Here is a 15399-nt window from a genome sequence, read left to right on the forward strand (position 1 = left end):
TATTCAGTGACTAACTAACCCGATGAAACTATTCACGGATGAGATACTGATATTGTAGAATGCCAAAGTCAAAGAAAAAGCTTGAAAGAACAAACATGAAGTATTTTGATACACCATACTCTAAATTTTGTTCATTCTTCTTGAGCACATTATGAAGACATGCCAAACCTCTTTTCTTTATTTGCACGATCAGTTTCGAGGTTCCTAGAGGATGTCATCCATATACATGTACTTGTAATAGAATCAACATGGCCTTCATTTAAGCTGGATTTCTTAATGATCTACCCATATCAGTTTACATAGCTGTAATCAACAAGTAAAAGTTACCCTCATTTGCACATAAATCATTAAATACAAACACAGGATCCAAAAGAAGGTGTTGACCAAGTAGACAGTTCTTGATGTGGGATTCATCTTGCCAAGCTTTTTTCCTCTGCACCATCAAATAAACTGGTCTTTGAATATAAATCTGCTTTTGAAGTTTAAGTCCATGGACAGTTTTTGGATATGTGATACTGAATCTCCTGACAATACACAGGACTTCAAATTGATGTTTGTTGTATCACACCTATATATAAATAGAATACTGTATATAGAAAGATGATGATGATGATAGAGAGAATAAAAATGATTTCTTCGAAATTCGCTGGCATAGTTGTGTATGCTTATTTCATTGCTGAGGAAATTTTTGTTTATAGACATATTGACTGCAAGCGCCCAGAAAGCGAGACAACTGAAAACCTGTTTGTCAGACTCCAATGGAAAATTATGCCTATGCATTAAAATCGCGGTAGTTCATATCTATCTCGCTAGGAAAAAAGACGGCAACAATACATGCTAACAGCGCCAATTTGCACTTCATTCAATTGTCGCTAGAGGGAGCTAGTACCATAATTCATAGTTTTTTGTAAATATACTTAATGTAACGCATTGAAAAGGCTTTTGCACTATTGAAATATCAAAATATGATTTTTTACTAATTTTCTAGATCAACATTGATGAATAGAAGGTTTAAATTCGGCCAACAGCGCAAATAATACACTGCGTTTCTGTACACGACTGTATGGTTGAAAATAAAGACAGATAAAATGCGTATATTTTCGAGACGAGTGAGGGGAAAGCAAAACTATTAACAGGAATGATAGATCAACATATCAGCTTACTGTTGTGAAAGTTTCAGCGAAAAATATCATTTCCTTCTCGTTTTACAAAGAAAAATGGACTTCTGTCAGATGCGGTTCAAATCGACCTAGAATCGTCTATGCGAAAGATAGCCGTTGAAAGGCGACTTCGCTTTTGCAAGACATGGCCGTCTTGGATTTTCAGATCTCCCCTAGAAAACGACGGATTTCTCTCAAATCTTGCCCAAATGTCTATGGAAGCTTACTTAGTCCTTGTATGAATTCCCATGCGATCACCGCCATTGGTTTTTGAGTTATTAATAGTTGATTTTCGTTCATTAAATTATTGTTTTCTGGCAACATTTATGAATAAAAGTTTACATTTGTCCTAAAAGATTGAGTGCAAAAACACAGGAAGGAATAGGTGATACCACCGAAATATTTCTAGCTGATTTATATGAAAAATTCTGTCAATTTCACGATGTAAATCACTTAGTTGCGTCATTTTTATGATGTCGGACGGGGACTCGGACCTTTCGGTTTGGCACTTTTGACCGTACGTGCTCCATATTATTAATAACCAGTATCCTCGAGCAGAAACGTGGAATAGCAAAACTTCTAAAAGTACAGATAGATGGGCATATTGACCTACTTTTGTGGAAGTTTGATCTACAAATATCACTTCCTTCTAGTTTTATGAAGGAGAACTCTATTCCGTAAGTTAGACAAGTCGGAGAGCGCGCGGTTGGAGAGCTTTGCCCGGGACTACGTTGAGGGTTTCATAGCTCGCCTAGAATGCAAGGGGTCTAGCGCTATAACGTTTATTAGCATATTAATCTACTTTTATGAAAGTTTAATCGAAAAGTATCCCTTCCTTCTTGTTTTATGAATGGAAACACCCTTCACCATAATTCCGCAGGTTTTCGAAACACCGTGCCTATCACATGTACCTATCGGATATACATAATTTCGAAGTTCGTAGAGCAATCACCAAGATAAGAATATGTAGTCATAGATTAAATGTGGAAATCGGAAGATACCATAAAAGTCCCCGTGACCAGAGGTTTTGTCCATTCTGTCCAAATGAGATTGAAGATGAACAACACTTTATCCTAGATTGTCCACGATATCATGATAAGCGCTCAAAGCTGTTCAACCTTCTTTCCGCCTGCTCAACAGAATTTGATGCATTCCATTCTATAGATAAATTCAAATACATTCTAGAAGGAGACAACCCTTACTGTGTACAAATAGGTAAATATATCAAAGAATGTTTAGATCTTAGAACTAGTAGTGTAAGTGATAGGTGAATTTCGACATGTTGAAGTATTCATATACTTGTTATATTTGTACTAAGGTGAATTAATTTGTATCCCATTGTTATTGTTTGCATGTTTAGTTGTAGAAGACCTTACGGAAGTCGCTGTACTTCTGTTGTGTCAATAAAGATTTCACATGATACTCGACAGGTGTCAGATAGCTTTTCTGATCACCAAATTTATTACTAACTTCGCCAAAAAGCCATTTTCCTAGCGTTTGTACGTATGTTTGTATGTGGTTTAGCAGCATAAATCAAAAAAGCTATGCAACGTTGTCGAAAAAAAACCCTAATGTACAATGCACACAAAAGACATTGCAAACAATAGAGTGAATAAATCTTCAAATCTTTATTTGTTTAAACCAACATCGCAGAAGTACATAATTCATACAGATACATAAGGGTAATTCAGTTTTAATAGCTGTTCTGAAATAAATGTTACTAGTTCTCCTGTAATTCACTTTATCTTCACGGTAGCACAATTTCACGGTGTAAGCAAAATGCACATTTTCACTGAACTTTAACTTCACGGTGATGGCATGTGATTTACAGAATGGATGTGTGAAGGAATGATAAATAATCACAATAGTTTTTTTTACCGAGATGATAAGTTCACGGTACAGAGGTGACCACGAAAACAGTCAACACAAAGTTACAGTGAAAGAAACAAGAATAGTCTTATTGGAAAAGAAAACTTACAGTATTACACTTCGTACCAGCAAAATATAAAATATTGAGCTGAATACAGAATTTACTACATTGTATATGCTAATTGCTTCATACAGTTTTAGCAACCTATTCCTAAACATGTGCCACTCAGAGGACTAGGCATGAAAAGGGATCACATCAAACCAACACAGACAAACGGCCTTAAATTCACTATCATTTCTAACCATTCTATGTGTCGATTTCATCCTTAATATATTCTCATCAGTCAGACCAAGGAGGTTAAATGTGTATTTAACCTCCTTGGTCAGACCAATGATATTCTTAAAAGGCTCAATCATTTATAGAACATAACAGAGAGTTTGCTAATTGGCTACCTCGTTGAATCAGTCATGACTGAGGTGCCACATGACTTTGGAACATATGATCTGTTATGATAACATTCCATAGGATTAGCTTAAACGACAATTCAATGCAATTGAATGAAATGTACTGTGTTATACATGCATTGGTACAATTGCACTTATAATACAGACAGGTTACTGTAGTCCTGGAATACATAATCAATTGCTACTTATAAGAGACTATAAGAGACATTACACTGGGTGCCCATAACTGTGGATTAATGATACTACATGCGATATGTATTATCTTTAGCATGACAATTTTCTACTACATCTTCAATCTAGTAAAGAGCTATGCTTTTCATAGAATCTAAATCAGAGTCATTGCCATTGTAATAAACATATTTATGTCATGCCTGGGCCTGATACGGGTGTTCCGGACCGTGTGATAACTATCCGGATCACATAGGGTTCGGGAGGGTTATCACACAGGCTTCCATAGAATATTTCGAACGCATTTCGAACGCGCCGGTTGCGCGGCCGTCGGAAATTCGAATACCGGATTCGGAGATTGGAATCAATGTTGCTACAGTTTCTTGTTCGAGGACACAAAACTCCCTCAACTTCTGGCGCATTCCGCATTGAAATGTGTGTTTTCTCGGGTGGGTATGGCCAAGGTATGACATAAATAAAATACAACACGTTGTATTCCGCATCACCCTCGGTCCCAGCCCTCCCGCGGGTCGGATCGCCCTCCGGCCTACGGCCGTCGGGCGATCCGACCCGCGGTCGGGCTGGTACCTCGGGTGATACGGAATACCCCGTGTTGTATTCTATATTTATGTCATGCCTGGGCCTGATACGGGTGTTCCGGACCGTGTGATTACTATCCGTATCGCATAGGGTTCAGGAGTGTTATCACTCGGACTTCCATAGAATATTAAGAATGCAATTCGAGCGAGTTGATTGCACCGCCGCCGAAAATTTGAATACTGGATTCGGAAGTTGGAGGACACAAAACTCCCTCAACTTCTGGCACATTCCGCATTGAAATGTGTTTTCTCAAGTGGGTATATATAACATAAATGAAATACAACACAGTGTATTCTGCATTACCCTCGGTCCCAGCCCTACCACGGGTCGAATCCCCCTCCGGCGGTCAAGCTGATACCTCGGGTGTTACGGGATACCCCGTGTTGTATTCTATATATACATGTTCAGTGCACTAGAATTGAAATTGCAGTTTGGATTTCTAGGGTAAACTTGTACTAGCTGTTTGACAGACTTATTGTATTGGTTAACCCTCCATGCATTATAAAAAAGTAGGACTTGGTTGGTGTTGATATATAACTCCTCCATGCAGAAGCAGGTAATCCATTGCTGCATTATCAGCTTCTCTCTCACCCACTGTCATCTCATGTGTAGATATAGGCCATTGATGGTCTGCCTGGGTTGAATATCATCAGCACCTATAACAATGACAACAAAAAAGGTGAAGGATGGGTTGATAAAGACAATTGCCTTTTTCCTAGTGCTTATTGTTGCCACAAAAATGTATCTGTTTAGTATAACGTCTTATGACAACTATAAGGACCTAATAATATACTACAGACAGAAGTCTTGGCAACTTCAGCCTTTGACACATGTCCCTGTGACTGCTCACTCATCAAAATCACATTTCTGCTTTGTAAAGTAGACTGGTAAAGTTGTAAGTTTATCATTGTCAAAATATATGGGGTTGGTATATGTACTACCATGCCAATTTCAGGACAAACTAAAGTTAATTTACATGAAGCTAGGTCCCATTCCATACAAGAGACACGATAATTAAAGATTAATGAATAATAATTATAAAGAAAAATATTGTGACTTTGTTGAATGTTTGAAAATGTGCTCTTTCCTATGTGAAAAATCGCTCTTTCCCACAAATTTTACTTAAAATGGAATAAGATATTAGAGTTGTCGTGTACTGGTATGTGTGATAAATGAATACAGGAGAAAATATTTCATCTATACTGCCCATGGCTATAACACAAAACCAGCTGCCTTTGCATGCTTGTAAAGTTTGAAGTTAATTTACACTGAAGGGCAATTATACACTGAATGAATAAACAGAAACCGGTATGTGTTGATGGGTTTAGCATAATAAAAACAAGTCTTTAGAATTTTCAATGCAGATCAATTATGGGACATCCTACTAGTAACCACACCTGAACTTACATTTTTGTGACAATCATAGACTCTGTTCATAATCATAGCAGTATTTACCCGGACACAGAGGTTGATTCCTTTCAGGATTCCTGGTACTGGCTGGTAGGAATGGTAAAATCCAGAATAATCCTGACTTAAGTTCCCTGATCATAATGAATATCTGAATATCTTTCATCACATAGATAGTGATGGGATTCTTGTCCAAGGGTGAACCAGTACTGTGCTTTGTGCCAATTGCATCATGGACTATGTGTGGGAAATTTGTGGGAATGGATCATGTTTAGCTTTCCGAAAATACAACTGACTTTTAAAGGAAACTGTATGGATGGGAATAATCCAATAAATACCAGCTGAGGTTTAACAGGCGACCTCATCAGACTTAGGACGAGGCATGACATTTTTTTGTAGCAGGTAACAGTTCCAATGATTATTAAAAAAAAAAAAACTGAGTTTAACACTAAGAAAACATCTAACTGCAAGCCAATGGATACTGCACACCACATTCCTTTCTCGTTATTTTACCACAACCACGATTTTCTCACGAAGTGGAAAACTTGTCCTGTCATTTTCATTTTCTATCAATGTCCCTCTCTTTCTTCAATAGTTAGATATGTTGGGTTCTTGGAAAATGGCCCCAAGGATATTCATGGGGGTTTGGCCCCTAATGGAATTTCCCTGAGGAAAAGATGGGTCAATCTATGGGGTGGCTGGAGGGAAGGCAACTCATGATATTGCTTGGCCCGGGATTGGGGGGTGGGGGTGTGGATTGTGGTGGTGAGCAGACACATCATACTGCCAGTCAGGCCTACAGATTATAGTGGCTTTGTACCCGCACAAAAAATATTACCAACACAAGCATATGCATAAGTATACATTGCACAAGAACGCACAGACACACACAACACATTATAAACCAAATAAATGCATGTACTATCACACATACACACAAACACTATATATACAGTCTGTATTCCTGTATACAAGATGTGAGACATCTGTTTAAAATTTGTGGCATACAAAGGCTCATTTATTGCCTGGCCCATCAAACTTCCAGTTTTCTTTATTTTCCATTGTACACCCCCCCCCCCATTATATTCCATTGTGTACTTTGAATTTTGTTTATACAGTAATTGGTGGCTTTTTACTAGTATTGGTGGAGTTCTTACTGCAGCAACCAACCACCATCCTCTACCCCCATCCCTCCAAGCATTCCCCCAAGGCTTGAGCCAGTTTTTCTTCAAGGGAAATTTCATAAGATTAGCCAAACCCTGAAACCCCCATGCATAGCCTTGAGGCCTAGAAAAGGGACGCCCACCCCACTAGCCCAGCCCTAGGGTAACCACTTTTTTTCCGGAAAGCCATCATGTGTTTGAATAGTCCTATAACAGAATGCAACATGTTTCTAAAATTTCCTCATTACTCAGTAGCTAGTGGCATGAGTGGTATGCAATGTGGCTTTGCTATGGCTCACATTTTTGGACAAGCAAACCGGGTCACTCCCATTCTTCTCAATAAGTGCGTTAGGCTCTTTTACGTGCAGACACTTATGCCTGAAGCTCCCTCATATACACAGGGCCACTGGCTTTGCATCACCATCTAAAATGACAAATGCAATAGTGTGCCATAGTGACATTGTAACAGTGGGGTTCAAGTGCCTCCAACTGACCAGTCTAACTGGTCACAACCTTTTAGCCTAGTGGTTAAGGTGTGCGTGCCTGTGATCTGGGCTGCCGGTTTCGGCGTGGGTTCGAATCTCGGTTGGGATCACTTGTTGTTACTCGCTCCTTTGATTTGTTTCAACATTAAGACCACAGCAAGTCCAGAAAACGTTATATCAAAACCTGACAGTTCCACTGTACTGCAGCACCATAACAAGCTGCTAGGGGGCCCAAAATCTATTAATTGTCTAATTCAGAACAAGGAGATCTAAACCTCCTTGTTTAGACCTATTTAATTATATATTATGTAAAGATGAAGAAGGGAAAACAAGAAGCCCTGGATGTAACACACGGTTGATCGTTTCAAAGCTTCTTTTGTTTGTTCCTAACAATGAAAAAGAAGTCTCCGAACAGTAGGGCAGGGTGGGTTAAGACAAGATATTGACTGTAAGTTCGAGTTGGTAAGTTCTGGATGAGAAAAAGTGATGTCATGTGACCTGTCAGCAACCTGATATTGGAGTCGGGAGGGGGGTCTTCAAGTAAGAATTATCCAGGATGGTGGGCCATCCTTATACAATTTCCAGGGCTCATCACCCACACACCAAATATCAATACAATCCTTCCAGACCTTCTTAAGTTATGCTGTTCATCAACGGAGTTCATTTATGGAATTCCTGGGCTGAGCATTGGGGGGGTGGAATTATGAAGCCGTTCGTCCCTGAATTTCTAGTCACGAACTTTCTTCCGTGCTGGATGTCCAGTGACGAGTCGCCATATTTTTGTTTCCGGATTCGTTACTAGGTGTCCATTATCTAAAACCTCTATACTTTTGCCATTGTTTGGACCGACTGGACATGTACAGTTTTGGATTTAGTTGTCTGAACATACTAACGTTTAGGTAGTACTGTTTTGTTCCTTGCTTAATTGGTTATGGACATAGATTTTGGTAGGTAATATCAAGGTAATATAAAGTACATTATTATTTCAGTGTACGTTTTCTCCCGATAAAGCCACAAGCCACAAGGATATGTTGTCGTCGTTGAAACGTAACAGAATGTGATACTCATACTGTATTTTATTTTTTTCTTCATTCGAACGTTTTCCAAACAATAGCTTTGATTAGTGTTTGAAGTAGGAAAAAAAAGCATTGAAGAGATGCAGCCCTGAAAATAACGTTAGACGCTCGTTAGAGTCTCAGCACTCTGTTAGCAGTCCTGACAGGAGGGTTCCCAGTACTGAAGCTGCCCTGAGTACAGGAAGTCCAGTACGTATACTGAGAAAGTCTCAGTACTGGAGCTCCTGTTCTGACGACCACTTCCGTACTGGTTGTCCAGTACTGACAAAGGAGGCAGTTACATTTGCATATTTGGCTTTTGCCACATACATACAAACATACGCTACCAGAAACATAAGAATGACGAAGGTAAATATGCACCTACCTACTGGTTGATAAGGCTGCGCCGGTGGTCAGTGGATCTGGGATGTGTCATCGACACAATCGATGTTGGTGAAAGACACTTAGCAGAGTCTCAGAAACAAAACACAAATTTGTGAAAGGTTGATACTGTAAATATTTCGAAGCAGTACACTTCTTGATTCTTGTTCTGGTGTAGAAATTGGCAGAATACGGCGGAATACGTTGTTGTTGTTGTTGTCCTTGTTTAACGTCTATTATATCGCTAGACGTGGTCTCTTGGTGCTGTGTTACGCTTAGTTCAGATACGGCCATGTTATCTGCACTAAGCCGCCATATTGGAAAATCGGACGACCTTTAGTCACTCCCAGCATACACTTTGAGGACGGTGACCCCGCCAGAGTAGGTCACCATCACCCCGACTCGCTATACTCTCGAGGATGGTGTATGCCAGCATAGCGGATTAGTATGCTACCTCGATATGTATCGATGGATGGTGGTCCCCATTCTACGAGTATTATCGAGGATGGTATAAGAATGGGGTGGACAACGGGCGGGGATGTTCACCGCTACATAACGCAGCTGCCACACCTGAGAGGTGCTGGAGAAAAAAACAGCACGCGTCCTGGGACTGTGCTACAATTGTGCTATAGCGCTACGGAAACAGGGTGTGAAATTGAGAGTATCACAATCTTCGACGATGAATATATATTCAAGGTGAATATGAAAATTTGCATTCTGAAATTAAAACGTCGAGAGTCTGGCCAAACACAAACACCTGATAGCCTCATCCGTAACCAAAAAAGAAAACGAAAACAAAACACACACACACAAACACACGTCCTAGAACTGTGTTATAATCGTGCTATGGAAACAAGACGGTTAGGGATACGTGAGAAATTGTATTAGGATCTTCTACAAGGAAAATTAGCATTCTGGAATATAATAAAACGTCGAGTGTCTGGCCAGTCACAAACCACTGCTAGCCTCATCCGTAACCACCATCCCCACCATCTCTCCTCACACAGCATCACTCATATCCTCATTCATACTAAATCATCGGATATTTCTATAAAGCTCCTATATTCCAACCACTTGGTGACAACAAAATTCCGCGTGATTTTCCTCATTCGCGTTGTTCTAAATCTTTTGAACGGTACGGGGAATCGAAAAGCAGGTGTTTGATGTAACGTTACTCTTCAACGCTTCATTGGCAAGTGATTTTTATAATTCTTTTAAAAAAAAGCAAATCATATTAACGTCTAAATAACCAAGAGAGTTGGTCACTGGTAGTATGGTTTAGCCTTAATATAGTTCTTCATTGAGGTAGCGACTAGTAGGCTGCTAATAGCGATGGCTTTTTCTACCCAAAAAGATGTCATAGATTCCACACGATCGATGAGTCAGTGTGCAACCCGCTCGGTAAGAATCGTCCGATTGTCTGACTTCGGGTCAGGGTTAAGCTTTTTTCCCGCCAGACAGGAAAACGAGGTGGCCTGTCTGTGGGTTGAAGTCTCACCGTGGGCCGCTATAACTTTTAACATTTAAAGACACAGACTTTTATGACTACTTCTCCAAACTGAATCGAATCTGAAGTCCCGCGAGATCCAGATTGACAGAACTGTCTGACGACAGGCGGGTTCTAGCAATTTTCCCGCCAATTTCCGCAATGTTGTCCCCAACAACCTATTTCATTCTGCGCTTTCCAAAGAGACAGTTTCTTAATTCCAGTTTGTAAATACAAACTTTCCTGACTACTTCTTCTCCAAACCAAACCAAACCGAATCTGAATTCCCGCGAGATCTAGACTGACAGAACTGTCTGACGACAGGCGGGATCGAGCAATTTTCCCGCCAATTTTCTCAATGTTGGCCCCATAGAAAATTACCACGAACAATCTACTTCAACCTGCGCTTCAAAGAGACAGTTTCTAAATTCCAGTTTGTTAATACAGACTTTCCTGACTAATTTTCCAAACCGAATCGAATCTGAATTCCCGCGAGATCCAGATTGACAGGACTGTCTGACGACAGGCGGGTTCGAGCGATTTTCCCGCCAGTTTTCTCAATGTTGTCCCCATAGAAAATAAACACAAACCTACTTCATCCTGTGCCTTTCAAAGAGAAAGTTTCTAAAATACAGACTTTCCTGACTACTTCTCCAAACCGAATCGAATCTGAATTCCCGCGAGGTCCAGATTGACAGGATTGTCTGACGACAGGCGGGTTCGAGCAATTTTCCCGCCAATTTTCTCAATGTCAACCGGTAATGCGAAAACAACCTACTGTACTTCTTTCTACGCTTTTCAAAGAGACCGTTTCCACCAAACAAAAACAAAATATCGTGGTCCAGAGTTTGGGAAAATGTCGAACAAACAATCCTCTGTCTTTTCACTGACTTGCAGGGGACGACATCTCAGGACGTTTGAGCTTGGATAATCGATTTAGAGGAGTGAATAGTTCTTTCATCATTTCTCTTCCTTCCTGTCAGAGGTTGTGCACGGCCGGGGATAGGCACGACCAATGCGCCTGTCAATCAAAAACTTCGATTCGGTGATTTATCTCCACAGCGCTGCCCTATTCCCTTGTATATACCGACCGGGCAAGACCCAAGTCTGCGGTAGGGTACTTTGCTGTTTGCAACAACACTAGTAGTAACGTTACGCCATGCACAATATATTGCTAAGAAAGATGTGCGAAAAATACGGCTGCAACAGATTGTTAGATTATTTAAGGTTCTAAGCAGTGAATGTCTTCTTGCAAAAAATTGCAAATTATCTATTAGCCATACATATATAAAGAAATTGACAAAACCTGCGTCAGCATTGTAATAATCCAGGCGCAAAATTTAGATAGAACAAAATTGTGCGAAGGGCAAGACGCGCATACACTTGTACTAACATTGTACATTGTGTACCTGCATGTTTCGGGCATGCCTTATTGATGCAATTCCACTTCCATTCTATTACCTTTTCTCGTTCAAAAAATAAACAAGTAAAAAAACGTAGATAAAGAAATAAAGCAACTCAAGTTCTAGAGCAATCTGAAAAGTGCAAATCAAAAACATTGTTATAAATTTATCATCACGGTGCCGAATGACAAAAGGAAAATGTTAGTGAGTTCGCGCCGTGTTTTTAATTTTTCTGGGTTAATTTCTGAACTAATCCCAATGGAAAAGAAAAGACAAGATCTAGAAAAGAAAAGAAAAGAGGATAGATACGCAAAAAATACATACCCTGTACATCATTGACGAATGATAAAACTATATATAATTATAAACATAGGATATATTGTAAGCCAAACTACAAAGATGACTAACTAAACAGGTGGGGCTAATACAATCACCACAAAATTGAATGGCCGAGTGGATAAGCTAGTGGAAGCGAGATCCATAGGTTAGGGTTCGATCCTGGCATTCCTGGCTAGACATCGTGTCCTTGGGAAATGAACTCATGACTTTCCTCATTCCAGCCAGGTGTAAAAATTGGTAAAAACAATATCACATTATCTGTACAATATCGTTTCTCGCTGGATGTTTCACTTATTGTATTTGTTATTTTTATTTTGAAAAACCAATAAAATAATTTGGAAAAAAAATGGGTACCTGACTTTGATTGGGGGTGTAAAAGATGGTGGAAGGAGAGGGATGTGCTCCGCCTTCCAATACCGCGCCCTGAATACAGTGGATAACAACCCACCGCCCCTATAGCTGGCTACGGCATCGAAAAGGCTATGGGACTACCTTTACCTTTTCCAAAAATTATTGCTGCTGTCTTATAGTGCCTCGCGCTTTCGATGGAAATACTGGTATATTTTGAGAGAAATATTGTGAAGAAGACTTTTCGGATCGGATGTAGTTAACTAATGTAGCGTTGCCAAGCTCGTGGAAAAACAACCAGAAAAGGTTGATCGGTTGAGGAAAATATCGCCAATAATTTATCTGATAAACTTCCGAAGTTATCTAGTCTAAACAACTGTAAGGTTATTGTAGGGGTAAAAGTTCGAACCCGGCCGTGAGGTGAACACCAGACCACACATACAGACCACGTAGGCCGCTGTCGTTTGTTTTAGTACCTCGCAGCAGCGAATCATAGTCGTATTTACACAGATTACAGCCGTTATTCTATGAAAAACACGTAAAAAAGGCATACATTTAATTTTTCTGAACTAGCAACTTTGACAAATGCAACAAAACAGGGGTGAATCAATTCAAAGAGTTGTAATAATTTTTCACGAAGTCTGTAGTCTGCGGTAGCAAAGGTTTGCACATAAAGAATGCAACAATAGCTTTAAAATATCAACTACTCATCATATTTTACCGCCATGGTCTCCGTATATCTTGATATCATCACCTTGAAAAGAGGACATGTTTCTTCTCTATTTTCTCCTCTAATCTTTCCTTGTTGTTATGATGTTTTGAGGCATTTTTGTTGATACAAATGGTTGTTTCTTGCACGAACGCAAATATTGTTTTTAGGATAAGGGTTCGTTGTACCAAGGCCGTTTGCATATATAAATCCTTGCTGTCGGTAAAAAAACAAAACCAATATATCCATACGGCCCTATCTATTACCCAGTTCAGCATGCAGTTAACGGAGTCACATTGATGGAATGATGCAATGAATTATGTGCAAAAAAAAGAGACAAATTTGACCATTTTGCGTTTCATATTTTCGTACTGCTCCATTGAACTAAATGAAGTGATTTCTAACTGTGAAAATAGACTCTTGCGGCCAAACAGAAACAGATGCTAGGGTCTCTTGATAGGTGAATTTCCGTTGTAAAAGTGTTAGAGGAAATACGTACCAATTTTTAACACATTGTGTAGATATACCTGAAATGTTATAGAAGACTGCAAAGTAGAATTTCCGTCGAAAGTTGGAAACATTTCATTTTCAGCAGGCTAGGCATGTTCAGTATGCACGTTTCAAAATAACAGAAACATGTATATTCGACCCGCCCCAACAAATATATATTCATCGCCTTTCATACAGCTTTGTTAACCAAAAATACTAGCATTGTGGCTTATATACAAATGAACACCTTTATTTGCCTACAGCAAAATCATTTATGCTTCAAACTATACTGAGTCGGTCTAAATGACTTCTTAGTAATAATTCTGTAGCTAAAACTATGATCATATTTTTGTATCATATCCGTTGTAAGATTTCTTTCTAATATCCACAGTGAACTAAGCGTTAAGGTATACAATACAATGACACGTGACGGTTGAGATAGTATGTTTTAACCTCCTAGTTTTAGAACCATGTGGGCTTTTTCAGACTCCTCGCGACAAATCGCCAGTAATTGTGACGGCGGTATGTGAAATTTTAGCCATTTTGACAGCGTTGATAACAAATCTATACAAACATAACATAACATAAGTGATTTTGACTAACAACCAACGACAAGGTGGGTTTAGGAGATTCAAAACGGCTTGCAGATTTTAAAAGAATATATGAACGAATATCAAAATCGTACTCACATAGAAAATAACGAAATTTAATAATCACTACAAAGAAATTTTGATAATCAAAGCTACAAGGTTTATAGATAATTCCAAGCAAGGAAAAAGGAATAAATTATATGCTTCGTAAGGAGGTTGACGATATTTAGCCAATTTTTGCGGAAGACAATGGAAAGATGATCCAAGAAGTACGTTCATTGTACGTTGATGAAGGTTAGACATCCAGGTGATAAGATACGCAATTAAAAGGTTCTCAAACATCAGTCATCGATGGAAGACAGTGGATGCTACCTTAAACATCTAACCGTTCACAAAATCGATCCAGTTGTTTGAGTAACTTTTGTATTGTGTGAGTTCATTGTATATTACACAAAGTACCCCTGCGGTTAAACAACACTAATTAAGATATGATTTCTAAGTGTGTGGTGTCCAACCATACCAATATTGTTTGTACAACAACTTTAACGGAAACTGTTAAATCCAACAGTCCGTCCTTCTTCACAGTGGGCCCGGCCTTCCACGAGGAATAATATTTTCATACTGTACGCTCGTGTTTTCTTCTCTAAAACTACTATAGACGGAACTCCCGGGGAGTGTCTAGGCCCCACAGACACTTCAAATCCTCAGCTTAATTTTCTTAAAATTACTTTGACTAAATTTAAAGGTTTTTGTCCAGCTGAGGATGTTGAAGATAAATTTGAGACATTTAAATAATCATCTTCTTGTCTTGTGGAAAATAAGCTACGGTTAGGTGCAAGATAATGAAACGAAAGCACTACCGCCGAACGTTCATTGGTGTATAGTACAAACTCATGTAAAAGAAAATAAACAAACAAATAAACAAACAAACAGACAAACAAAGAAATGGAATCGTATTCGTTTTACGGTAATATACATACGAGCGCGGAGTTCTATACAGTTGACTATGACATTATTCATGATAGGTTAGCTTTTAAAAGCGCGACCAAAATGTACATTAACAATTATGATAGTCTATACCATTTCTGGATGATTCGCCATATACATTGTATCTGTTGAATTGAATTATTGATTTCATGGATAGATCGATTCGTATGATATATTGACTAATTACCATTGATCGTTTGGTTCAACCACTGTCCAAACTCTTGCTCATAAACTATACATACAGCCTTTCAGGAAATAATAGTTTCAAAGTTGACGATACAACACCAAAACATCC

At 39.1% G+C, this 15399-nt stretch overlaps 1 long non-coding RNA gene across 1 annotated transcript; it reads right to left on the bottom strand.

The window, feature by feature from the left end:
• Positions 1 to 2773: 2773 nt before the first annotated feature.
• LOC136438761 (uncharacterized) lies at positions 2774 to 9284 on the bottom strand. Its single transcript, XR_010756460.1, has 2 exons — positions 8758 to 9284; positions 2774 to 4918 (listed from the first exon to the last, which is right to left on the bottom strand). It is a non-coding gene; the product is annotated as an uncharacterized lncRNA (long non-coding RNA).
• Between the last annotated feature and the right edge of the window lie 6115 nt (positions 9285 to 15399).

Source organism: Branchiostoma lanceolatum, chromosome 7 (genome assembly GCF_035083965.1).
Source record: "Branchiostoma lanceolatum isolate klBraLanc5 chromosome 7, klBraLanc5.hap2, whole genome shotgun sequence".
NCBI lineage: Eukaryota > Metazoa > Chordata > Leptocardii > Amphioxiformes > Branchiostomatidae > Branchiostoma > Branchiostoma lanceolatum.